The sequence below is a fragment of the Ovis aries genome, chromosome 4 (genome assembly GCF_016772045.2).
Source record: "Ovis aries strain OAR_USU_Benz2616 breed Rambouillet chromosome 4, ARS-UI_Ramb_v3.0, whole genome shotgun sequence".
Classification (NCBI taxonomy): Eukaryota; Metazoa; Chordata; class Mammalia; order Artiodactyla; family Bovidae; genus Ovis; species Ovis aries.
In genome coordinates this window covers 100,102,298-100,129,663 of record NC_056057.1, presented here as the reverse complement: position 1 = coordinate 100,129,663, position 27,366 = coordinate 100,102,298, and the positions used below count along the sequence as shown (strand labels likewise).

General features: G+C 39.9%; 1 protein-coding gene across 40 annotated transcripts in view; it reads right to left on the bottom strand.

Annotated features, from left to right (window-relative positions):
* The window catches only part of CALD1 (caldesmon 1), a 232,443-nt gene extending 206,437 nt beyond the window's left edge, over window positions 1–26,006 (bottom strand). For 16 of the 40 annotated variants that reach the window (XR_006059687.1, XM_060414846.1, XM_042248851.1 and 13 more), the window contains exon 1: window positions 379–698. The gene's annotated coding sequence lies outside the window, so the exon portion shown is untranslated. Of the gene's footprint in view, window positions 1–378; window positions 699–5,516; window positions 5,631–8,597; window positions 8,846–25,578; window positions 25,694–25,900 lie in introns of those variants that run through there. The other 24 variants (XM_060414849.1, XM_060414871.1, XM_060414860.1 and 21 more) reach the window with 6 other exon arrangements.
* Between the last annotated feature and the right edge of the window lie 1,360 nt (window positions 26,007–27,366).

Here is a 27,366-nt window from a genome sequence, read left to right as displayed (position 1 = left end):
AAGATGCAGGAGAGATGGCTGGCATGAGCAAACAGGCACTGCATGGCTATTGACACTGGTCTATGGCGATCAGGTATAATCCCCAGGGCACTCCTGAACAAAAGGCTATCTTATCAAAGTTGCCAGTGGTCCCTGAATATAAGTCTCTCTATAATCTCTCCTCTCATCCTGACTCTAAGAACAAAACTTGAAATCTCATCCTGTTTGTCTTCCAGGAACATCTGCAGGGCAGCAAATCCCAATCCCGAGCATTTGCGTGGTTTATTGACTTTTATAATCTCGCATCTCCAGCTACCTTGCCCAGGAATGCTGACTGAAACCCAGAGAAAGCCCCCACGCTCTCTGGAGGAGATTAAAAGAAAGCCCTCTGTGCCTTACCTCGTAGGGTGAACTTCTTCCCGGGGACTAAGTCGGAAAGGAAGGACTGATTTCTTTAAGCAGGAGCACAGCAAGAGGGCAGGCAGGCAGGCAGCCTAATACACACTGCTCTATTCAATAAAACTCCAGACCGCCCTTCCTTGGCCCCTCCCAGAAGTCCATGCTAAGTGAACACATATCCCCTATGTTTACAGTCGGCATCGGTGGTATGCATTGTCCTGTAGTTTTTCTAATAGGCAGCCAATGACGACACCCCAGCCGAGGTGGATGCAGCCTGCCTGTGGAGATGCCTGTCATTCCCTAGGCATGCTCAGGAAATCACTCATCAGAAAAAACCAAGACCTAAAAAGCTCTGAAACTGCGTGCAGGCTGCCAAAACCAGCCTGCTACATGCCCTTTTTTGGTTATCCTTAGCAGGGCCTCTGGAAGTGAATCCATTGTCAGGAACAATCATAAGAAATGTTAATCTTGGAGAAGGAGGCTGTCTTGTAGAACACAAATGGAGCTTTAAAAAGAAAGCACGGTCCATGAAACTTAAACTTAACAGTCTGTACGTTTACTGGGGTGGGGGCTGGGAAAGGCTTTTTAACGGAAAGAGTTTTGATAGCCTATTTCTTTTAAAAGGAGTTGTACATACAAAATGGAATTTAATTGTGTATGCAATTTTAAAGCCTGAAATGGCTAGGACCCAGGTCCAAGGTACAGGCTAAAATTTAAACTGAAAGAGGACCAGCCTCCTAAAATATGTGCTATAAAAACAACTAATCAAAAAAAAAAAAAAAGGCAAGTCTTTTTTTAGTAGAATAAGTATGCTGCCAGAAATTCATCCAGGCAGGGTCCTATAGACTTGGCTATCCTCTGGTTTTCCACACCTCTTTTCTCTCTTCTTCCCTCTCCCCTCTGTTTACTCCGATTTGGCGACAGAGATATTGCTGGAAACTGCACAATAGACAGGGTGTGAAGGGACCTAGCACCTGCTTTGGAGCTGCTGTAGATGGATGCATATGCCCAGAGATGACGCTGACATCCTGGCGTCTTCTTGAAAGCACTCCAAACTGCTCTTCCTTGGTAGGATGTGTGTTGTGAGAGCATCAGAATTAGGAGATGCTGAATTGCAATTAACTAGCCTGTGTCTATATATATCCTGTGGTCTTGTACTTCTCAATACAGAATTTATTCAGTCGATCAGTACTCAATTTAGCAACAAGAGATTGTGAGCCAGGTACTGGGGCTAGGTGCTACATTTCTGCCTCATTCATTATTGCTCTGTGTTTGGAGACTGTTCCATTACTGACCAGAAGGAGTTAAAATATTTTCCCTGGCTAATTACAAGCCCAGAAGCATGGTCTTCAAAAATCTTAGGTATAACTTGTATAAGCCTTTTTCCTATTTAGGAAGATCCGAATTAGAAATGAGTTCTACTTAGGAGAAAGTCCCTGCCCATTTTGCCTCCCTCAGAAGACTAGGGAAGTGACTGAGCCCCATCGGTGGCTTCCTTCCTCAGTTCCAAAGCACTAAGTTACCCAGAGGCATCTCTGTCAACCTACACTCACCTTTTTAGGGGAAAGGCTACTCTGTCCCCTCTTTCCAACTGCTACTGCAGCACAGCCTAAAAAAAAAAAAAAAAATCTACAGCAAAGGTTGCCAGGCGGAGGGAGAGGTGAGCTCCAGGCATCCCAAGTTGAAACCCAGAATGCACTTTCCCAGGGAAGCAGAATAAATAACGGCTTGTGGGAATAGGACAGTCACTGCTGCATTTCAAGTACGCTGTGGCTCAACCAGGCATTTGTGGAACACCACTGTTTATAAAAATTGTTCCTATGGGAAAATGCTCTCTGATCCCAATGAAATGATTTGGAAATAAACTTTGGGAACACAACCAGTTTGGGCTGCTGGGGACAGGTTGTAAAGATAGACTAACACTCCGCAATCTGGTAAACTGCTGAGCTTCAACACTTGGTGGGGCAGGCATCCCTGAGCTCTGAAAACATCTCGGCTGTGAAGTTTATGTGAAGATGGGACCTGTGTCCAGAGAGACTTGGTGCCTGTGATCTCCAGGCAGTATGACTGTAACTCATTGAGGCCTGTTTGGATGTGCTGCTTTCCATGGCCACCGCTGATTATATCCTAAGCAGCATTCTCCCTGCTTGTTTGAGTAATACCCTTTGGTTGAGCAGGATCAGGGTGTAATTTACCATCTATGAATAAAATAAGTACCAGCTTTCCAGAGGAAAGAAAATTTGTGCTACAAATGGGGAAAGTATTATCAGCAGGAAACATGGAAAGGACATGCATTTTGCATGGTTTTTAGGAGATAAATGCTAAATATTTTTGGATTATGTCTTTAGAAAAGAGACGTATGTTTCCCTAGATAAATTCTGAGTCCAGGGTTTTGTGGATGAGCGATCATTCAGCCTATTTTGTGTATTTGAAAATAGACCTATTGTGCAGGAACTACGTAGTTGGAAGAATAATTTAACAAATTTCATGTAATATACACCATGACATAGAAAAATTTTTTTTCATTGTCCTTTTACTTTTAAAAAAGTAAACAGGAATAAAAAAAGAAAGGGAATAAAAAGAAAGAAAAGAGATATATGTTGCCAATCTCTCTCATGGGATAATAATATTCACTTTTTCCAGAAGTCATTTGTAAGTGACACTAAAAATACAGGATTTACGTAGGAAACTTCTGTGGAATATATTCCCCACTTGGATCATCCCAGATAAAGAACAGCTTGCCTAGCATAGGCTGTATCTACCTGATCAAACCATAACAACTCTAAAAAGACATTTGGAAACACCTGGATGATTCATTATATTCTTTCATTTCCAACTGAGTATTTGCAAGCCTGCAGTGGTGAGCAGTTTTATTTTGCTAGTGTGTCAATTTGGGAAAAGTAAAAGCAAGCCATACTTTTCTCATTCAAAATGAAAATCAATTCATTGAGTTCCATGAAAAATATACATTCTTCCAACTTAAAATATCTACTTTATTGAATTGAACAGATACTTCAGACATTTTAAAAGGCAGTAAAACAACCTGTCTCCCCCACACACATACCTGCTTTTACTCAAATTAAGTATATCCAGAAACTCAAGTTTATAAACAATAAAATCAGACTGGTAGAATGTTAATATCAAAATTGGACAATAAAAATGGCAAAAAAAAAAAGAAAAGAAAGAACGAAAAAGAAAAGAAAATTAGACTAAATGTACTTATGAACCTAGATGAAAAAATTAGCATATTGAATCTAACAGTGCAAAAAAGGGCCAATTCTGTGATGGTCAAAATCTGAAAATCTATTGATATATTATACACTATTAGCAGTTTAAAAGTTTATAAAAATAGAAAAAAAGAAAGTGAATGCTCATCTCAATAGATAAAAAATAATGTTTGGTAGGACTGATTGGAAGGCCTGATACTGAAGCTGAAACTACAATATTTTGATCACCTGATGTGAAGAACTGACTAATTGGAAAAGACCCTGATCTAGGAAAGATTGAAGATGGGAGGAGAAGGGGATGACAGAGGATGCGATGGTTGGATGGCATCACCAACTCGATGGACATGAGTTTGAGCAAGCTCCAGGAGTTGGCGATGGACTGGGAAGCCTGGCATGCTGCAGTCCATGGGGTCACAAAGGGTCAGACATGACTGAGCAACTGAACTAAAACTGAAACTGAATGCTTGGTAAAATTAGTAATCACTTATAGGAAAAAGAAAAATCTCTTGAAAAACTAGCACCAGAATCTTTGTAAACCTAAGAGATATTTACCAGAAATATAGAGCAAACATCACGATTAATGATGAAATTTAAAAGTATTCCTATTATAATCAATGAAAAGACAAGAATGACTATTATCTCTTCTGCAATTAAAAAATGGATTGGAAGTCCTAGCCAAGACAAAGAAATAGAAAAAAGAAATAGGAGCTATTGAAATTAGAAAGAAAAACATGCTATTTGTTATGATATGATTTATTTATTTGCTACTTATGATATGATTATCTATGTAGAAAGAGAATCATCAAATATATTAGAACTACTAAAAGAGGTTAGCAAGATTATTGCAATCAAGTTCAGTATGCAAAAATTCAGAGTTTCTGTAACCAGCCATTTTTAATTTTAAAATATAGTGGAAAAATATGTCATTATTAGCAACAAAAGTATGCATTACCTGGGAAATAAATGTAATAAAATATGTGCAAGAAAATAGCAAAATGCTTATGTCCTGGATTTAAGGACATAAAAGGTCTGCCTGAATGGTGAAATATATCACTTTTATAAAATGGCAAACCTCAAAATTATAAACATGTACATTCTTCTCATATTAACCTATGCATTTACTATTACAACTAAAATCCCCAAATGATCTATTTTATAGAATTTGACAAAATAATCCTAAAAGTAATATGGAAAAGTAAAGATCTAAAGAAAAGCATCAATATATTTATAGGACAATTCTAGTTCAAATAAGACCAGTAGATTAATAGGATAAAGTAGAAAGCTTAGAAACAGTCCCAAGTATTTATGAAAACATTTAAAATAGTAGTGAAGGCATTATAGATTAGGGAGAAAATGGTGTATTTTTCATGGTAAGGTTACAACCAATTATGTGAAAATAATACAGTTAGATTCAGAATTTCCACCCACAGCAATGGCAACCCACTCCAGTACTCTTGCCTGGAGAATCCCATGGAGGGAGGAGCCTGGTAGGCTACAGTCCATGGGGTCGCAAAGAGTCGGACTGAGCGACAAAGTACTACTACTACTACTACCCACAACAAAAGAATATAAACTACATGAAAAACAAAACTTGAAAATGATTAGGAAAAATTATAGGAGAATATATTTAAGATAGAGGATGGCAGAATTCTTAAATCATAAAAAGCAGAACATACAAATGAAAAGACTAAAAAAAAAAAAACTGAGGATATGGTTAAACTCAGCAGATTAAATGCACATTCCTCATTTATTTCTGCTCCTTCCCCAAATCTCATCAAAATGATAACAAAGAAATAAAAAATCATAAATAAATCCTACAGGGCAAAGAGTACTGGAAAAGAGTCAACACAGGTCGATGTGAGCCAAATTCTGAAATATGGAAAGTAGACGGGTGGTTAGTAATTGACTTACCAGAGCTGAGAAACTGAAGTCTGGCCCTGTGGAGCAGAAGGCTGATGGACAAGAAAGAAGCTAATTCTAGCCTCAGAACCAGGAAAAACTCAGGATGTGGAAGCTTGGGAATCTCTGAGGTGGGAGATAGAGCAGAAAACAGGTTAGGCTGAAAATCCAAGTAAGGAACAGTTAGAAGCCTAGATACTCATCTGCCCCCACCAACCCAGATGCCCACCCCTCACCCAACCAGATAGACACGAAGTTCATTTTCTGAAGAGAAGTGCTGACCTCAGAATGTCAGGCAAAGCCGAGGACAGAAAAGATGCCACGTGCTAAAAACGGACTTTGAAACGAATGTCTGCTCGAGGAACACTCAGCCTGTACTCCACAGAAAGGAAACTGGGGGATCCCACTCCAGAGAAACTGGCAGACCCCTGGAAAAAGGATCTGGAGGCACAAAATGTGAGGGACCCCAGAAACGTCTGTCTTATCACCCCAAACCCTTTCGTGAACTTTTGTGAATTGAAAGGAACTTTCAATCATCTGTTTAGCATCTCACTCTTAAATATGAACATCGAGTTAAAGAAAAGCTCTGAAAGAAAGATTAAAACAACAGAAAAAAGGAAACTCCGAGGAAAAGGGGGAGGGTGAGAAATGGAAGAAAACTTCAAGAAAGCTATAATTACCATATAATTTCAGGAAAACAATAATTACCATTCTCAGAGAGATGAGAGAAGATACTGTAGCCACGAAACAAGAGAAATACTCTGTAAAAAGGTATTTGCAGGGAACAGGAGAGAACTATTGTAAATGAAAAATACTAGCAGTCCATGGAGTCGCTACGAGTCTGACACAACTGAGCGACTTCACTTTCACTTTTCACTTTCATGCATTGGAGAAGGAAATGGCAGCCCACTCCAGTGTTCTTGCTTGGAGAATCCCAGGGACGGGGGAGCCTGGTGGGCTACAGTCTATGGGGTCACACAGAGTCGGACATGACTGAAGCGACTTAGCAGCAGCAGCAGCAGGACAGAAATTCATAAAAATTCAATTCAAGAAGTGGAGGATAAAGTTTAGAAAAATTTTCCAGAAAAGTAGAAGAAAAAGACAAGATGGGAAAAATAAGAGAAAAGAACTTTAGAGAATCAACCAAATAGGCAACATCTGAGTACTCCAGAAAATTGTGGGAAGGAAATTACGAAAGAAAGAATAAATTGAAATTTCCTCAAACTAAAAGGCAGAAGTTTCCTGATTCAGAGGGCCCACTGGTCATCCAGTAAAATGAATGAAAACATATTGTATTCTGAAGTCATCAAGTTCTTGAAGTCATATATTTTAAAGGGAGAAAAAAGTAGGAGCTAAAACTAGAAACCAAGAAGCTTCAAAGACAAGGATCAGAAAACGGGATGCAAACCCACGACAGAGGTAAAAAGTGGTCCCATGATGATGGTGAAAGAAAATTCCAGGACAACAGCTGGTCCAGAAACCAATCAGTAGAGACTGGAGCAGAGGACTCCAGGGAAGATATTTTAGAAAAAGGCAAGTAGATAGATTACCTGATATGTTCTTGGGAAAAGGATATATGATAGGTATGTAGAAAATAAGTATAAGATTGAGGTCATTATAATTTCAGGAAAAATTACATATTTGTATGAGAAAGGAAAAGTGGCTATTATACACTACACAGGTCAACTGTGAGAAAAATTTACAGCTGTAATTGTGTAAACATTACATGTTGAGTTCGCCAAAACAGTGATGATGTAATTAGATTCAGAGGAGAATGAGCAAGAACATGTTAGTAGGATGATGCTAGATAAGAGAGCTAAATCTGCATTTTGTTTAGCAGGAAATTGGTAATAACTGCCTACTCTTGAACTTTTAATGAATAGTAGAATTAGTATATTAGTATATGAAAGCAATTACCAACTCCCCCTACAATAGTTCATTCATTCACAGAACAAATGTTTGCTGAGTCTCACCCACATGCCAGGGCCTGTTCTAGGCGTTCACTGTGAACAAAATACATTTTGATGAAGGGAGACAGATAAACGCATTAGCTAATAAATAAATAAATATATAATATAAGGCAGGGGAAAGTTCTGTACAGAAAAAATGAGAAAGTGCAGAGGAAGAGAGGAAATCAGAAAGTCCTCTTTGGAAAAGTTCTTCAATAGAGAAGTGGATAAAAAAAATGAAGGAGTAAGCAGTGAGATTACACGAAGGAAGGGCATTCCTGGCTGCAAGCATAGCAGGTACACACTGAAGGAATAAGAGATTCCAGAGTAATTGGGAGAAGTGACCTCCAATGGCTCAGATCATGCAGAACCTTATGGCCACGGCAAGGACTTCGGGTTTTGTTCCAAGTCAGAGGGAAAGGCACTGGAAGATGTTGAGCAGAGAGAAAAGGGTCACTCTGGCAGCGTGCACACACACTTGTGCAGAATAGGCGGCATGAGGCGAGGGAAGAAGCTGGAGGGAGCTGTTGCCTCACCTAGGCATGAGGTGCTCCTGGGACTAGGGCTGTTGTGCTCAGGGGACTGCGAAAGCACTGAATTTTGGACACATCTGGATGGTTTGAATGAGAGATGTGAGAAAAAGAGGAATCAACGATATCTCCTTTCAGGGTCCGGATAACTGAGTGGGAGTGTTATTTCATGAGACGGGGACCCCTGAGGGAGGTATAGATTTCAAGGAGGGGTGGGAATCACACTAGACATATGTTAAGCATATTAAGATGATAAGAGGCATCCAAGAGGAAGCACAGATAGGTCCTGGGATGAACAAATCTGGTGTTAAGAGGGGAGGATGAGGCTGGAGATGCACCTTTGAGAGTTGTTCACTTATAGATAGTATTTTTAAACCAGGAATAAGTTACCTGAAAAAAAAAATGATGCAGGCAGTGAAGAGAAGAGGTGTGGGAACTGACACCCCATTTAGAGCCCAGAAAAGGAGGCTGAGAAGGAGTCATTGAGAGTCATTGCCTGGAGGGAGGATCAGTTACAGGAGTGGGTGAGGTAGATGATGACTGCCTTTTATTGAAAGCTGCATGTATTATTTGACTTCAAGAATAATGTGGTTTGTAATAGATTGGATTCTTACAGCCAAATATTCACTTCCTCTGTGACTGGGATTAAATGCTCATGTCCTCTGCCTTGCATTGCCACGGTGCTCTTCCTAGGAGGTCTTGACCTGGGTTTTGCTGTGAGTCATGGGATATGGTTGAAAGTGACGATGTGCCCATCCCAAGTGGAGGCTTTAAGAGGCATCACATTTTGCTTTTACTCTTGAGTGTCTGCTCTTTGCTGTGATAACAGGCGCTGTGGAATTGAATGGGGTCTTCCCATGTCCTGCAAAGATATATTCATCCAGAATCTGTCAATGTGATGTTGTTTGAAAATGGGGTCTTTGCAGATGTATTAATAATTAAGAATTTCAAGATTAAATCATACAAGATTATCTGTGTTGTGCTTAGTTGCTAAGTTGTGTTGGACTCTTTTTGACCCCCTGGACTGTAGCCTGGATGGATTATCTAGGTAGGCCCTATGTCCAATGATAAGTGTCCTTATAAGAAAAGGACAGGGACCTTCCTGATGGTCCAGCGGTTAAGACTCCACCATCCAATGCAGGAGACATGGGTTCGATCCCTGGTCTGAAACTAAGTTTCCCCACATGCCAGTGAACCCAGCCAGGACCAGCAGAGTTGCTACTGACCAAGGAGGAAGAAATAAATGTTTGTCATAAGCCACTGAGATTTTGAAACATTTTTTAACCAAGAAAAAGCTAAGTAATATTTATTTCTATAAAGTAAAAATTAAGCTAAAGAAATTTAAACTAAAGAAAATTTAGTTACCTCAAGATTTCAAGATGTAAAAACTTCTGTGCAACAAAAGCTGTCATATACAAAGTAAAAAGACAAGCCAAGAGAAGATGTGCAAGGTGTAAAGCAAAAGATTAGAATCTAGAACATCAAAAAATGCCTGAAAATCAACTGTGGTAGGTATGGGGGGGAAAGAGAGAAAGACACAAAGACACACACACAGAGAAAAACCCAGTGGAAAATGGGAATAGGATATTACAACCCACACATGAAAAAAATCCAAAGGCCAAAACCCATGAAATGATGCTCAAACTCATTAGTAACCAGAAAATGCATGATGAAACCTTGATACCAGTTCATAACCAGCAAACTGGTAAAGAAAAAGACATCTGATTTTGAAAAACTAAATATTGCTGGTAATGTGTAAATTGGTACATTCACTTTGCAGTGATTTGGCAACATCCAGTGATGTTCCATATATGCATTTCTTACTTAGCAATTCCATTTTTGGGTGTATCTTCTTGGGAAACTCCCGCATTCTTCAGCAAGGAGACATGTAAAAGACAGCTCTTTGGAATATCATCTGTATTTGCAATATCATTGCAAAATTTCCAACAGCCATCAGTGAGGGAGAGGCTACATAAACTAAAGTATAGGATGGAATACTATATAGCAGCCAAAAGGGATGGATGATTGATTCTATTCCTACGAATTGTATAAATACCTCTGATGGTAGAACCACACCAAATTCAACATGCTACTGCTAAGTCACTTCAGTTGTGATCGATCCTCTGTGACCTCATAGACTGGAGCCTGCCAGGCTCCTCTGTCTATGGGATTCTCCAGGCAAGAATACCAAAGGGATCTCCATGGGATTTTTCCAAGCAAGGGATTGAACCTACATCTCTTACATCTCCTGCATTGGTAGGCAGACTCTTTACCACTAGACCACCTGGGAAGCCCCAAAGTTCAACATAGTGGTTTCCCATGAGAGGGAGAGAAAATGGTACTGGCCACAAAATCAAGGAACTTCAAATTTTTCTGCAATATATAAAAGAAGATCTTAGGCAATGATGACAAAATTATTACATTTGTTAATTCTGCAGAGCATGTACACAGGTTTTATTCTATCCTTAAACTTTTTTTTTTTTTTTTAAGAAACTGCTATACAGATGAGAACTCCAGGGCACTAGTATGTGGTCACCTATAGGACACTGGGAAAAGCCATTGCCCTTCTTTATCCCCAGACCAGTGGTGTTCCCCACTCAGGGCCAGCCTGACTAGCAGGAGAGGGGATCTGCCCTGAATGGGAAGAGTCCTCAACCTAGTCACACCTTTGTAGTAAAGCTTTGACACCCTGGAAACAGTAGTTACCCTTAAGGGCTAACACCTTAAGCCATAGCCTATGTTTTATGAATAGGATAGGGTTGAAGGGAGAGCCTGCACTTATGGGGCAAAGAAGAAGGAAGGAGGGGCTGGTCTCCCAAGGCGCCAGGTAGAAGTAGGACATGGTTACACGGGATAAGGGTGAGGACTTGACAAATAGAAAGGGAGTGAGATCAGAGAAGATCCAGTGTGGAGGGAAGAAGGGCCATCTGAGACAAGTTATTGTTCTCCACGCCTACCCAACAGGACTAAACAATTCCCTCAGTGTCCAACAAGAAATCTCTGTCTCCCTATTTCTTATGGCTCCATGCTTTCCACTCTTCCCTCACTCTTTCTGTTGGATTTGCTTTCCCCCTCAGACAAAGCAAAAAGGTTTCATTCACAAGAAATTCCTCTTGTCACTCAGAGCTGTAAACAGGATTCTTCTCAGATAGTTTTGTTTATTCATTCATTCATTCAACCAAGCTCTGAACATCTGTTACCTGAAAGGCTTAGTGTTAGGCTATGTGCCTTTTGTAATCTTGTAAAAACACTGCACCTGCCTTTAGAGAATCACTGTTCTAACGGGGAAGCTCAGACAAGTGCACGAGCTGGACTCCCAGATGGCAAATGCTAACAGAGACCTCCTTACTCTGCACGTGTTAACCCAGCTGTAGGTGTTCCCTCTCCCCGCCCCATGTTTAGGGAAGGCTGGCTGAAATCCAGCCAACACCATGTGGTGAGACCTAGTGTCCACTTAATTTTTTTACCAGAAAATATATCTTCTCTCATTTCAGGGAAAAAAAAAAGTCAGTCTCATAATTGGCTTTGCATTGCAGGCATACTTGTGAGGGGTGCAAATAAGAAAATATTTAAAATATTTGATCTATTTTGGGTGAGGTTTTGTAGCTTTGGCCTGGCAGAATGTCATCTAAGAGGCAGTGATTTCTCTTGGGGTTGGGGGGAAGACTATTTTTAAGATCCAACAAAAGAGAAAACATATTTTCAAAGATAGTGGAGTCTGGTAATACATGGGGAAGGATGGCTGTCTGGAACAAGCAAACTAGCCATGTACTTAGACACATCTAACCACTGATCAAGCTGTGCTGGGACTGATCACATGATGTCAGCAAGAGAGCACGTGTGAGACCTGAGATGTCTTTGCTGTCCAGCAGCTCCTCACCTCACTGCCCTCGTGCGTGCCTCGCTCTGCACTGGTCAGTGCCCTCTGTCCCAAGCATGTCCAAGGCTTGGGGGCAGATCACCTTGCGTCTTGTTTCTATGAGCTTCCCTCCTCTCCTTCAATGTCAAATTTCTCCAAACGATGCATTTGTGCTGCAGTCTCCCCTTCCATGACCTCCCTCCTTCTTGGTCCTGGACATTCTACCTTCTGCCCCCTCCTCTCCCGCTTCTGAGCAGTCCGGTCTGTGGCCCTGGAGGGCTGACCCCTGTGCAGTCCTCCCCCGGCCCCCACACTCTCTTGGCTCTGCCTTTGGTGGCTCCTGCCACTGGTGTCCTGGCTGTTGTCTTACCTTTCTGGCCTCTCTGATTTTCCCATTTGCTCTTTCTTTTCCCACAATTTGGACATCCCTCCTATGCCCAGGTCTGAGCTCTCTCATTTTTGGGCTCCAAAATCACTGCAGATGGTGACTGCAGCCATGAAATTAAAAGATGCTTACTCCTTGGAAGAAAAGTTATGACCAACCTAGACAGCATATTCAAAAGCAGAGACATTACTTTGCCAACAAAGGTCCATCTAGTCAAGGCTATAGTTTTTCCAGTGGTCAGGTATGGATGTGAGAGTTGGACTGTGAAGAAAGCTGAGCATTGAAGAATTGATGCTTTTGAACTGTGGTGTTGGAGAAGACTCTTGAGAGTCCCTTGGACTGCAAGGAGATCCAATCAGTCCATCCTAAAGGAGATCAGTCCTGGGTGTTCTTTGGAAGGAGTGATGCTAAAACTGAAACTCCAATATTTTGGCCACCTCATGCGAAGATTTGACTTATTGGAAAAGACCCTGATGCTGGGAAGGATTGAGGGCAGGAGGAAAAGGGGACGACAGAGGATTAGATGGCTGGATGGCATCACTGACTCAATGGACGTGAGTTTGAGTGAACTCTGGGAGATGGTGATGGACAGGGAGGCCTGGCGTGCTGCGATTCATGGGGTAACAAAGAGTCAGACATGACTGAGTGAACGAACTGAACTGAACTGAACTGAGCTCTCTCAGAGAATAATAATATCTGTTTCACAGGGCAGAAGTAAGAATTAATTGGTTATGAAGGTAAAATGGTTATGAAGTTGCTTTGTGATCTAAACGCTCATTTATTTATTCATAGGACAAACATTTATAAAGTACTTTCCCCATACCAAAACTTTTCTTGGCCCTATATAAGGCCCTGTATGGCTCCTTCCCATAAAGGGGCTTGCCTTTTAAATAAATATACATATTTAGCCCTGAGCTTTAGGTTTTATCATGAATTTCCTTGCTCAGAAATCTTCAATATCATCTTACCATCAAAACAATAAAGTCAAAACTTGACTTGGCTTTTTACAGTGATTTTCATAATCACCCTCTTTCTTAAATCACCCTCTTTCTTGCTCCTCCAGTGATTCTGACACAAATCACTCGCCCTCCCATTCTGATGATGCACCTTCTGCCTCAGGGACTTCAGTCACTTGGCTCCTCCTCCTTCATACTTCCTGAGCCCCAGATCCACCTGAAAACCATCACTAAAATCTCAGCCCTCAGTTAACAGCCCTCCTTAAATGAATTACAAACCTGATGTCAAACCGACTCATTTTCTATTTATCCATTACTGACTTGATTATTTCATTTGGATTTTTACATCCTAGATTAATTAATTAATGATGGCTTAACCAGTTATTTCATTAATGGTTAATTAATTGATAATGAAAGCCATAAAGAAAGCTGAGCACCAAAGAACTGATGCTTTTGAACTGTGGTGTTGGAAAAGACTTTTGAGAGTCCCTTGGACTGCAGGGAGATCAAACTGGTCCATTCTAAAGGAAATCAATCCTGAATATTCATTGGAAGGATGATGCTGAAGCAGAAACACCAATACTTTGGCCGCCTGATGCACAGAACTAACTCATTGGAAAATCCCCTGATGCTGGGAAAGATTGAAGGCAGGAGGAGAAAGGGATGAGAGAGTGTGAGATGGTTGGATGGCATTACTGACTCGATGGACATGAGTTTGAGTGAAGTTTGGGAGTTGGTGATGGACAGGGAAGCCTGACATGCTGCAGTCCATGGGGTCGCAAAGAGTCGGACATGACTGCGGGACTGAACGAAGCTGAATTGATAATGAAAAAATATTTCTTGGTTGTCTGCTATGCATTGTTAACACCATCAGGTCCTAGTGACGCAGTGGTAAACAAGGCACAGAACTTTTAAAAACAGGGGCCAGGGACTTCCCTGGTGAACCAGCTAGTGCAAGGGACACAGTTTCAGTCCCCGGTCTGGGAAGACCCCACATGCCGCATGGCCATATAGCCCATGCACCACAGCTACTGAAACCGGCCTGCCTTAGAGCCTGTGCTCCACAACAAGAGAAGTCGCCGCAATGAGAAGCCCTCACACCACAACTAGAAAGTAGCCCCTCTCCCAGCAACAAAGACACAGGGCAGTCAAAAATAAATAAATAAAATGAGTAAAAAAAGATTTTAAATAAAAAACATAGAAACAGAGATTATACTTAAAATTTGGGGCCATATATTATGCTTACTTATGTCCCCCCAACACTGCTTTGGGGGACCAGAATTGGGAAATACAAACAAATGAAATAGTAAAATCTTGGCAAAAACTATTTATTTTCAACTGTATGCAAACCTAGGACCAAAACTGAGAGTTCAAGTCAGTGCTTGGGGACTGGTGAATGTGACTGGGTCTAGGCCAGGAACCCTGGAGTCTTGCTGTTGCAATCCTAATTAAGAGGAGCAGGTGGCTGGGGGAGGTGAACTCCCACACACATATGGATACCAGGCATACCTCAAACAGAACTATCCATGTGCAGACTTTTGGGGATATTGGGTTCTCGTGGCTCTTCTGCAAGGCAGGGAAGTAAGACCCATGATAAAACTAACAGACAAGTGGGTATGCCTAGTGTTGCCTTAGAAACTAGAGGGCTAACTTATTATCTAAAAGTTAAAATATATCCTGAGATAGAAAATTGAGGGGGCCATTTGAATCAAGTCTCCTTTCCAACAGGCAGCTTAGGATGCCGAGGGAGGTATTAGGGAAAGTTCTGACCCAAAGCCCAAGAGGCTAGCCAGTTTGGAGGGATGATTTCACTTCTTCAGTGGTGACTGACTAAAATGCCAGTCTTTAAGGAACATTTCTGTTGGAAGAATAGGACTCCATTGCTGAGGGAACTTCTCCTAAAACAGTACTGGGGGAATACTGGCATTTTCTTCTGTCCAGAGCTCTAAAACACCAGACTTCTCTTTGCCTATCCTACTATTTACATTGAATTATTTCAACTTACATATCTCAAATTTATGTATTATTTGTAATTGACTATCTTCACATAATCTACAGGAATCTATATTCCAAGAAATTATCTCCAGAGAAGGACTACCTCTATATCTGTTCTCTGTTGAGTGGACAATTTCTGGGAAGTTTTCATTTAAGTCAATTATTCATAATCTGTCCATATCTCTTTCTCTATATGCATATACAGTCACAAGCAAATACTCATCCCTGTATCCCAAAACATAGTGTAATACCTAACACAAAATGTTATGGAATGAATGAATGAATTTTAGAGAAGCTGGGCTGGATGAATCGCAAGCTGGAATCAGGATTGCTGGGAGAAACATCAATAACCTCAGATACGCAGATAACACTACCCTTATGGCAGAAAGTGAAGAACTAAAGAGCCTCTTGATGAAAGTGAAAGAGGAGAGTGAAAAAGTTGGCTTAAAGCTCAACATTCAGAAAATGAAAATCATGGCTTCTGGTCCCATCACTTCATGGCAAATAGATGGGGAAACAGTGGAAACAGTGGCAAACTTTATTTTTTGGGACTCCAAAATCATTGCAGATGGTGACTACAGCCATGAAATTAAAAGACGCTTACTCCTTGGAAGGAAAGTTATGACCAACCTAGACAGCTTATTAAAAAGCAGAGACATTATTTTGCCAACAAAGATCCGTCTAGTCAAAGCTATAGTTTTTCCAGAAGTTATGTATGGATATAAGAGCTGGACTATAAAGCAAGTTGAGCACCAAAAAATTGATGCTTTTAAACTGTGGTGTTGGAGAAGACTTGAGAGTCACTTGGACTGCAAGGAGATCAAACCAGTCCATCCTAAAGAAGATCAACCCTGAATATTCAGTGGAAGGACTGATGCTGAAGCTGAAGCTACAATACTTTGACCATCTCACACGAAGAACTGACTCATTGGAAAAGACCCTGAGGTGGAGAAAGATTGAAGGCAGGAGGAGAAGGGGATGACAGAGAATGAGATGCTTGGATGCCATCACTGATTTGATGGACATGAGTTTAGGAAAGCTCTGGGAGTTGGTGATGGACAGGGAAGCCTGGCGGGCTGCAGTCCATGGGGTCGCAAAGAGTCGGACACGACTGAGCGACGGAACTGAACTGAATATCATTCCCAAGTTTGGGGATTCTTCTTACTTTGGAAATAGTTAGCTAGGAGAACTTTCAGCAACTCTTGCAAGGCAGCACTCTTAACACTCTTGTCTTCCATAGAAGAAAATCATTGCTAGGGAGTGGTCAAGTTCAAGGACACCGATTGGGCTAGTTTTCTAGGCGTTAGGAGCCTTAGAGTAGATCTCCTGAGGGTCAGATGCTCTAGCTTTTCCAGATCAGGATATTAAGGAGAGCTGGGCCTACCCTCAGGAGAGCAGTGGGCCATTCATCTCCACCTCCCTCCTCACATACTTCCTCTTAATTTTTCTGGCTAATGGGCTTCTTCCTCAATGAAGGGATAAAATCCAAGATTCAATTGTAGATTCAATTTAATCCAGCCAATCTCACTTGGCAGTTATCCTGGATTTGGGGCCAGATCTCCAGCTAACAGATGAAAAGATACTTCACCCAACACTGGATTCTGTACATTATTTCTCTTGAGAAACTCAAACAGAAGGCTGCTTGATTGTGTGGATCTAATTTGAGTGTTCCTAGGTCCCTAAATACCATCCCTTTAAGACAGTTTATAAACTGCAAAGACTTGGTTGCAAATATTTCAAAAGTAATAATAAGCCATATAATAATAATAACATACAAATAATGGTAACTATCTATATCTACCTATAGATACATATATATTGTGTAAACTTATTTATACATAAATAATATATTAATTTATTTATACATAATGTATATATTAATATACATTATGTATATATCAATTTAATACAATGTTATAGTACTCTATTTAATACATTATTTAATTTAAATAATACTCAACTTATTATTTATTATTATATATTAATTAACCTATTAAGCACTTTTATCCAAAATAACCATTTCATTCACAGTATCACCAGTTTTCTCCTATACATTCCTGTAAAGTCAATTGGTAAATGTTATATTTACTAATGTGAAGCAAAGAAAGATTAGGAATCTGCCCTCAGAACACAGAAAGAGTATAGATCACAAATTAAGCAATCTTAATGTCATGTAAGGGGTTTCCCTGGTGTCCAGTAGCTAAGACTCTGCACTCCCATTGCAGGGGCCCTGGGTGCAATCACTGGTCAGGGAATTAGATTCCACATGCTGCAAGTAAAGTTCCAGCCTGCCACAACACAGACCCAAGATTCTGTATGCCTTAACTCAACTAAGACTTGGTACAGCCAAAGAAACAAGTAAAAATAAATATTCAAAAATGATTTTTTAAAAATCATTTGAACAGTCTGAGCTTAAGTTCTTTCATTTATATAACAGCTCCCTTGAAGAGTTGCTATGACGATCAAATAGATTATGTGAACATGTTTTATAAACTGTTAAAAAAGTACCTAGCTACGAGTGGTTATCATTATCAGCACAGAACTGAGATTAAAACCCAAGTGGGCTCCTGGCTATCAGTTGTGTGTGTTTTTTTAACTTTAAGTTAATATGCTGCAAATTTTCTTCTTGTGAGATCTTGACTCTTGATAGATTATGGGACAGATTATGATTTTAGAAGCCGCAGAACTTTTTCTGATACTTGTCATTCCGAAGAAATTGTTGAAATTCCACTTTGTGCAGAGATAAACACTAAAGTTTTTCTTAAATATTGGAATAAGATACTTTTGGAAAACTGGGTTGGGACCAGGAATGGGGGTGGGGGGAAGCAAAAATAAAACAATGTTGTTTTCACAACATCCTCTTATTTCACCTCTCCTCGCTGAAGACAACCATTCTCTTCAATTAATTGTGCAGTTTTGGTATTACATGTCTTCTTCCCAAGTTTATTGGTATCATTTTGTGTGCATGTATTTTCAGCCACATGGGGATATGCCTAGTCCAGTGTCTCTTGGGGATTTTTAAACAAGCCTTGATTTGGGGAATTTCCATGTAATATCAGCTTCATCTGTGTGAAAGCCCTCAGGCTGGAAGAGAAAGGACTAGAAAAGGGTGCTGAGCTGAGTGACAGATAGCTGAGTGCCTTGTGGGTTATTTTAAGTACATATTTCCAGGAAGAGAATGCTAAGCTCTGTGTGAACTTGATTTTCTCACGTGTGAACATGAGAATAGCAATAAAGGCAGAATATTTCCCAGCACCCCTTTGAGAAATAATAAATAAATGTGATAAGAAACTGTTTCAGAAAATAAAACAGACTTTGAAATAAAAAAGCAGCCAGCCAGAAATCCACATGTTGCTGGAAACTGCTTCACATTTTAACCATTCCTGTCAGGCTAATGGGTGATAATCAGTAACTTCTCCATCCTCACATTCTTATAATTGCACATTCACGTACATTCAATAGGTGCTATGGATATTTTAAAGAAAGAAGAGCTAACTCCATGTGTTTGTAAATATATTTAGGCTCTTATCCCAAATGATTAGTTCATATAAAGTTTAACTATATATAACTAAAATTATTATATATATATATAATCAAATTGCATCAAATTGCATTCATCCCAGTTCTAAAATGAGATGGTTAGACTAGAATATCTCAAGGCATTTCCAGTTCTAAGAATCTGTGAATCTAGGATTTGACTTTGACTTTTGCATTATCTCACACACACTTTAAGAAAGAATAGAGTTGCAAATAACAATCAGAATAAGCTAGCATCACTCAAAAACACCAGCATATCTGGAGAGAAGCAAGAGGAAAGTTAGTTTTCATTCAATTGGTCTACATGGAAAGCAAATATGGACAACAAGATTTATATCTCAGGTTGTTTTTTCTTTTAACCAATAACCAAATAACTAAATCTTGGATTTAAATAGATCTCAAAGAGAAGGATAAATTGACTTAAAGTTTTCTGGCTAAAAAAGACAGATTAATGCCAAGTCCAATACTTTGGCCCCTGATGCAAAGAGCCAACTCATTAGAAAAGACCCTGATGCTGGGAAAGATTGAAGGCAGGAGGAGAAGAGGATGACAGACGATGAGATTGTTGGATGGCATCACTGACTTGATGGACATCAGTTTAAGGAAGCTCCAGGAGATGGTGAAGAACAGGGAAGCCTGGCGTGCTGCAATCTATGGGGTTGCAAAGAGTCAGACATGACTGAGCAACTGAACTTTTCTAATATCATATGTTGTAAAGCAATAAGAGCAAAACAGCAATTCTGAATGAAGCAAATCAGTGAAATGCCTAGAAAAAAGAAACAATAATGATGCTTTTTTAAAAAGTTAAGCTTGCACAACATTGTAAAGCAACTATATTCCCATTTAAAGAAAAAGTTTTTCTTTAAAGTTAAGCCTGGTATTAGCTTCTTTCACCTTGCAAATGTGTATTTAGTGCTGACTATCTGTCAAACTGGGCTATCAGATGTATCTTACACTTAAAGTCCTCATAGCCCTACAAAAAAGCTCAAATGCTTTACACTTTTGTTGCAAGTGATCTGTTCATTCAATGTTAAAAGATATAGTTATTAATTTTTATTAATTTACTATGTACATGGTTAAATCAAGTTAAGGAGTTTCAAGTAAAGCACAGTATTCAGGAAGGAAAAGTTTGGCTGCTTAGCTGGGCACCAGAATCTGGGCACCAGAGACATTATGTAAGATCCACCAGTTCTAACTATATGTTTATAAGAGCGGCTAGACAGGGTCTTCAATGCAGGGGCTCTATAAAGATGACAGACAGATTAATAGGATAGACTGAGCCTCCGCTCAGAAGTGAGAATTTCACATAATTTATAACCAAGTTTAACATAAAGTTGTACACTATGAACTAAAGCAAATATTGAATGGATTCTTATTTTAATCTCAACGTCTCAGTTATTAGTAAATAGTGATAACCCTAGTGTAGCTATATGAGTACTTTCTCCAAATATTATTTTAATCATAAGACCATAGTGCAGAACCCCTAAATGCAGTCTGGAGTATAGGAAAAAAAGAGTATATAATAAGGTAGTATTTTAGATAAGGGGATAAGATAACTATCCAATAATTTGTTGGGACTATTGGTTATGATTAATAGGAAAAATAATGTTTAGATTCATATTTCACATCATTCAAAAAATTTAATAATTTTCAAAAACACTAAAGATACAGGCATTAAAAAATAACTATGAAAACAATCAGAGGAAATTCAGGAAAATGTCTCATTGCCTTTGGTAGGAAAGATCATTTTAAACAAGACAGAGAAGGCCAACAACACGAAGAAAAAGACTGATTAGGTATGATTATTCTACTATGAAAAAAATAACACAAGCAATGTTAAAAGACAGGAGACAGATTAAGGATAAAATGCTTACATAATTCATCACAAACAAAAGATGAACTGCCAAGTGTGACTATGTAAATTGTACACTGCACACCACCAGGGGGAGACTTTCATGTAGACCACAATGTGAATGGTGTCCCTAAAGTTGCCTTGATCAAAATCCAAGATATTTAAAGCACTCCTATGTCAATAGGAAGAAAATAAGCCATCCAATAGAAAAGTGTGCAAAGGATATGAAAAGTGAATTCAAAGAGGAGGAAATACAAGTAACAATAAACATATACAAAGATGTCAAATCTCACAGTCAAAGAAGTGCAAATTGGAACAACAATGAAGCATATTTTCACCACCTCAATAATTAGAAAACATTTAACATCAATTAAGAAATACCATTTCAGATCAATAAGACGTAAAATATCGTTGTTGGCTAGGGTATAGTGAAATGGTATCCTCTTGCATTCCTGGTATGAATGTGATGATACACATTTAATTAAAAATCCCTAGGATCTAACAATTTTATTTCTCCATTTAAAGAAAGCTCTACTCTCACATACATAAGCTATTCATGGCAGAATTGTTTGTAATCACATAAACTAGAAACATCTTATTTGTATGCAGATAGAGTTTAGTAGTTAAGTAGAATGAGATAGATCTGTATGTAGTGAAATAAAAGATCTTCATTATATACTGTTCTGTGAAAGAAGTAAGTTTCATAATGACGTGTATGATATGATACCAGATATATAAAACATACTCTCATACACACAGTAATCAATTTTATAATATAATATCTATATTATATAATTATATGTATTATATAACATATATGTATGTCTTTGTATGTGAATGCACTAGAAGGATTATACCTCTGTTTATGGGGGATACCTCTGGGAGCCAACTGGGATTAGGCATGGAAGTCAATTTTAGTTACTTTTAAGGTTTACATTGTTGAACAGGAGAATATATGTGTTTCTTATTGACATTTTAAAAAATTTACACTCTCATTCTGTGCTTGCACCCTTGAGACAAGTGTGCTAGTAACACGTCACAAACAAGACATGTTGCAGGAATTAAAAAATGATAGCGGCAGCTGTACAAGCTAGAGTAACCAACACCAACATTTATCGTGCACTCCCAGATTTACGTAAAGACTATTACTTGTCATTCATTTTTCTTCCCCTCTACCCTTTATAGTGTTCCTTCTTTCCACATCTCAGTGATAATTGGTGCAACGGTTGGATTTATAATTCAATCTTACATAACTCAGGCTCAAATTTTATTGGCAGAAATGTAAGTTGCATAATTACTCGGCAGCAGTTACACATTCTTGACACATTTATTCCTAGAGCTTGAACTCTGTACGTGCATGGACACATAAGAAATTCCCCACTCCTGATGCCTCTTCTCTGGCTCTTGGAAGTACGTTTATGAAGCATGATAGATAGTTTAACTTTTATAATTTGGATGGTTTGGAGTAGCCAAAAGAAACTAAACCTTCACATACTGAAATAATAATTTATTCCTTGGAGAGTTTTGGGCTGGATGTGCAAATACAAGCATAAAATGAAAAATTAATGTGGAAATTATTTGATTAGTTGTTTTGACTAGATAACAGATATCTTTGGCATAACAAAGACAGATTCATTTTCTGACAGTCTTGAGATGCCCTGCTCAACCTATATGAGTACGCATTCTGTCCAAGTCAAATACCCAAGACAGATCACCGAGCTCTTGAAAGTTATTATCTTACACTCTTGTGTCTGCTCTCATGATTCCTCTGCCACTTGAAGATTCCTATTCACTTGCTCCTGGAAATCTCCTCCCAGCACATCTCAAGTTTAAAATGCTGCAAGAACAACATTAACCGAAAAGAAACTAAGAGGCCTTGGACTAGGAATCAAAAGCCAATAGAGCACAGATGATAGACATAATTTCTCTACTGACAGCAAAGGCTTGGAGGAGAAAGGAGGGTGTGGGAGTTGATCATCCCAATAAAGGAACGATGATGAGAAATGAGATTTAAAAGACAAAACTATGGTCTTAGATACCGGGAGGAGTGATGGATGCATGGTCAGGGAAGTATGTATAACCAGAGTCTAAATGACTTGATTGAAAAACTAAAGAAGGAGAGGGAGACAGTTACCTTGACAAGCCTATGAAAGTGGTACCTGTAGAGGACGACAAGTGTAAGATGAGAAGAAGAATAAGAGTATCGGGAGGGACTTAGTAAGATGAGAAGAATAAGAGTATTGGGAGGGACTTAGTGTTTTGTACCCAGAAAATATTGGCGAGGAGAAGGAAATAACTGATAGACTTAATATCCTTATACTAATAATATCTGTCATTGATTATTTACTCCCTGCATATCACTATTAAACTTAAAAACAATCCTTTAAAGTAGGTACCACTATTGCTTACATTTTACAGATAGAGAAATGAAGCTTATAGAAACTAAGCTTATAGACATTTAAGAAGCTGTGTTCACAAGGACATGCACAGCAGGTAAAAGGGAAGGCAAGGATTTAGATACGGGCAATCTGGTCCAGGGGGCTTCTCAGAGGTCTTCCCAGGAGGCATAGTGATAAAGAATCTGCCTCCCAATGCAGGAGACACAGGTTCGATCCCTGGGTCAGGAAGATCCCCTGGGGAAGGAAGTGGCAATCTGCTCCAGTATTCTTGCCTGGAAATTTTCCTGGACCCAAAGGAACCTGGCAGGCTACAGTCCATGGGGTCACAAAGGGTCAGACGTAACTGAGCAACTGAGTGCACACACACACAATATGGCCCGGGATTCACACTGCATCATACTGTCTCCCTAACCTACCGAGTGTGTAGTATAAGCAAAGTGAGCTTGGAATTATATCACAATGTGATTTTTGAGACATGGTAGGACAGAGGAGCCTGGTGGGCTGCGGTCCACGGCGTCGCGAAGAGTCGGACACGACTGAGTGACTTCCCTTTCACTTTTCACTTTCATGCATTGGAGAAGGAAATGGCAACCCACTCCAGTGTTCTTGCCTGGAGAATCCCAGGGACGGGGGAGCCTGGTGGGCTGCCGTCTATGGGTCGCACAGAGTTGGACACGACTGAAGCGACTTAGCAGCAGGAGCAGCAGGAAGAGATTCCATACTGAAATATGGTGAGGGGAGAGCAAGTCCTAGCCCTAAATGATGGGCCTCTAATAAGGGAAGCCTGGGTGGTATTATATGTCAAGGAGCTATTCACATGACTAACCTATGAATGGAAACACTATAGAGTGAGGATGCATTAGAGAAGAAACAGCTTGCTCTGGAATTGTTAGGGGCCATCTGCTCAGAAGGAGAACATTAATTACACATTTCTGACAGATAAAACTAGTACAGGAGTAAGATCTAGAATTGATCACCGAATATAAATTATGTATAGATAGTGGTACTGGGTTTCCCAGGTGGCACAGTGGGGAAGGATCCACCTGCTAATGCAGGAGACTCAACAGGCTTGGGTTTGATCTCTGGGTTGGGAAGACCCACTGGAGTAGGAAATGGCAACCCACTCCAGTACTCTTGCCTGGAGAATTCCATGGACAGAGGAGCCTGGTAGGCTACGGTACATAGGTTCGCAAAGAGTTGGACGTGACTGAAGTGACTTAGCATGCACACATTTATCCTTTTAGTTACTTTGGTAACAGCTCTACATCTCATTAACAAGCTTTAAAAATATGTTAAATTCTCTCTGTTCAAATAACTGGTAGCAGTTTTATCTTCTGAATGGACCTGAACTAATAGAGAAAGCATCGGAAATACTAAAGCCCTAAGTGAGCAGAAAATAGCAAAAGATAAAAAACTTTTAAAAATCCATGGCAACCAATGGGGTTTTTAAAAGGAATTTCACGATCAAGAGGAAGATCAAAGGAAGGTCAGATGTTTGGAGAGGATGGTAAAGTGGCTGGTGCCATTTTATTGGAGGATTTAAAAGTTAGGCTGGGTCATCAGTGGGCAGAAAGGTGCCAGAGGATGTCATCCATTGGAGAGGTGTTACTCAGAGGACGGGTAGGTCTCAGGTTCCTGAGGGGCAGCACCCATCCCGACCCAGAATTCCCCAGTGCTCTCGTCTTATCAGAACAGTTGTTTTGGGGGTTTTGAAGGGGTCAGTCTCTCTTTCTTCCTCTTATTTCTCTAGTTCTGGGAGACCTGCTTTTCCTAGAATGCTGTTCCTTACTGTGAATTGCATTCCCTAAAGAGGTCCCAGAATTTGCTCTTTCTGTGAGATCAAGAACATCTTTGCTCCAACCCTGAGCTCTAGATATCTGTGTGTTCTCTAAATAAAACTCCAGAAATGTCACCCACTCTTGCATCTCTGGCTTCTCAGACATCTGTGTATTTCCTAGGCACTATTAAAACTCCGTGCTGTTTCTGGAACTTTGAAAAGCCCCTGTCTAGGGTTGGCTAACCAGAATCCCTTCATGAAGTTAGAGTGTCCATCTCAGTCCCTAGCTGGGGGTGCATCGTGCCCGTCTGTGCCGGAAGCCCTTCGAGGCTAGACCCACAGCACATCTGCCCTTGATCTCACCCTTTTGGCTTTGGCCTTGCGAGTCCTGATCCTTGCTCTGCACTCTTGCGTCACTTGCATTGTTGGGGCCAGGGCTGACAGGCATTTCTCCGTATTTGTGAAGAAACATAAACAAGCCTCTGTTTTCATTTCTCTAGCCTCATTAGGCTAACCTCTAATTCTTATTTCTCACCAATTTCTTCCTTCCCCAAAGTCCAAGTATCCAAATGACAGGACTTAAGTTCTGTGCCCCAAAGTTATCACTGCTGGAGATTTCAGCCCAGTTAGGCTCTTTGCACTGATTGCCCATAGATTCTCCCCAATTATCCCAAACTAATAGCAGTTGTTTCATCATATCCACACAACCGTGAGAGATAACATTATGCATTACAAACTGAAAAATAAATTCTACCATTGCTACAACCAAAAGGCTTCCCAAGTCTCCCAGAACTCTCAGACATTGAGTAAACAGGACAGGAACTACCTTTCCTACCTTTTCTTCCTCCTTTTAATTCTTCTACCACTTGTTCCTCATCTTCTCATTACATGCATATTAAGACCACATCGTACCAGGTATTATATGTAGGGCAAGCAGGAGATGAGAAGCACTAGGATATTAAAAGGAGATGGTTTATTTAAAAGTGCTACTTCAAAGAATGGCAAAGCAAACCCCACCCCACCTCTTTTTTTTTATGTAACCAGGGAAAATTTATCAGAGAAGATAGGTCTGAGAAGTGAAAGCTGAGTGGCAATTGCCCCTTGGAATTTAGCTTAAGTTCACGCTTCCTGCATATGTTTTGATTTAAAATAATTACCTTTTGTTCAGCATTACTCTCAGCTCCCACCTCCTTCTGCTTTCAGTTCTCCAACGAAGGCACCCCTGAGTACGGTGTGAGGGAGTCAGTTAAATTCAGACTTCTTGAAAACAGCTTGGTATTTTCAACTAAATCTAGTAGTGGAATGTGGGCTTAACTGGCCCCACCCAATTCTCCCACCCAGATATTTTTCCTTTTTGTCCAGTGAAGTGTCATCTGTTCCCAAGGAAGAAAAAAAGAAAGAGAAAGAAAAATGTTTACTTGAGTTTACACTCTAAACTGCTCAGTTGATTCTGACCAAATTTAATATGCTCAGTACTGAGTTTTGATAGAGAAAATAAAAAGTATTTATTCGAAACTTAGAAAGTGGAGCTTTGACTTTTTCTATCCTTATTTGTAAGAACATTTTGGTTGCAGGCTACTGCTGTGCAGTAGATCTGGCCTTGGATGCATTTATTTCATTGCTACACAAATAGTAGTATGCCTTTTAAGTACGAGGTACTATGCTAAATAGTGTGAAGATACAAATTATGATCGACATAAACATAGCCTGTGTGGATCACAACAAACTGTGGAAAATTCTTAAAGAGATGGGAATATCAGACCACCTTACTTGTCTCCTGAGAAACCTGCATATAGATCAAGAAGCAACAGTTAGAACTGGACATGGAACAACTGACTGGTTCCAAATTGGGAAAGGAGTATGTCAAGTCCATATATTGTCACTCTGCTTTTTTAACTTATATGCAGAGTACATCATACGAAATACCAGGTTGGATGAATCACAAGCTGAAATCAAGATATTTCCAGGAGAAATATCAACAATCTCAGACATGCAGATGATACCACTCTAATGGCAGAAAGTGAAGAGGAACTAAAGAGCTTCTTGATGTAGGGTAAAAGATCAGAGAGAAAAAGCTGGCTTAAAACTCAACATTCAAAAAACTAAGATCATGGCATCTGGTCTCATCACTTCATGGCAAATAGAAGGGGGAAAAGGGGAAGTAGTGACAGATTTTATGTTCTTGGGCTCCAAAATCACTGGGGTGACTACAGCCATGAAATTAAAAGACGCTTGGTCTTTGGAAGAGAAGCTATGACAAACCTAGACAGCATAATAAAAACTAGAGACATCAGGTTGCCAACTAAAGTTCATCTAATCGAAGCTATGGTTTTTCCAGTAGTCATGTATGGATGTGAGAGTTGGACCATAAGGAAGGCTGAGAGCCAAAGAATTGATGCTTTTGAACTATAGTGTTGGAGAAGACTCTTGAGAGTCCCTCGGACAGCAAGGAGATCAAACCAGTCAATCCTAAAGGAAATCAACTCTGAATTGTTCACTAGAAGGACTGATGCTGAAGCTGAAGCTCTAATACTTTGGCCACCTGATATGAAGAGCTGACTCATTGGAAAAGACCCTGCTACAGGGAACAACTGAAGCCAAGAGAAGGGGGTAGCAGAGGCTG